This window comes from Myotis brandtii, unplaced genomic scaffold (assembly GCF_000412655.1).
Source record: "Myotis brandtii unplaced genomic scaffold, ASM41265v1 scaffold217, whole genome shotgun sequence".
Classification (NCBI taxonomy): domain Eukaryota; kingdom Metazoa; phylum Chordata; class Mammalia; order Chiroptera; family Vespertilionidae; genus Myotis; species Myotis brandtii.
Window position 1 is genome coordinate 129,753 of NW_005358137.1, and position 311 is coordinate 130,063.

Below are 311 nucleotides of genomic sequence, written 5' to 3' on the forward strand. Positions count from 1 at the left end.
CACAGTGATCTGTGAATAAACACAGTCAGTAAACAACCGAAAAAAACATTCTAGATCCGAATTCCAGGAGGGTAAACTTCCCATGCCACGTCAGACTTCAGCAAATTTGCACAGATATTATATTGCCTCCCCCCGCCTTTATTATTCTTTTTTTTTTCCAGGATCCCATTGTACTTAACTGAATTTTATAACGCTGATCGATATCTTGGTAAAATATTCATTTTTAAACTAGCGGGCAGTGAAATCTTTGCTTTGTGTGCTAAAGTCAACAGTCGCTGGGTTTGAGCTCAAATAAATGCGGGGATGCCTGG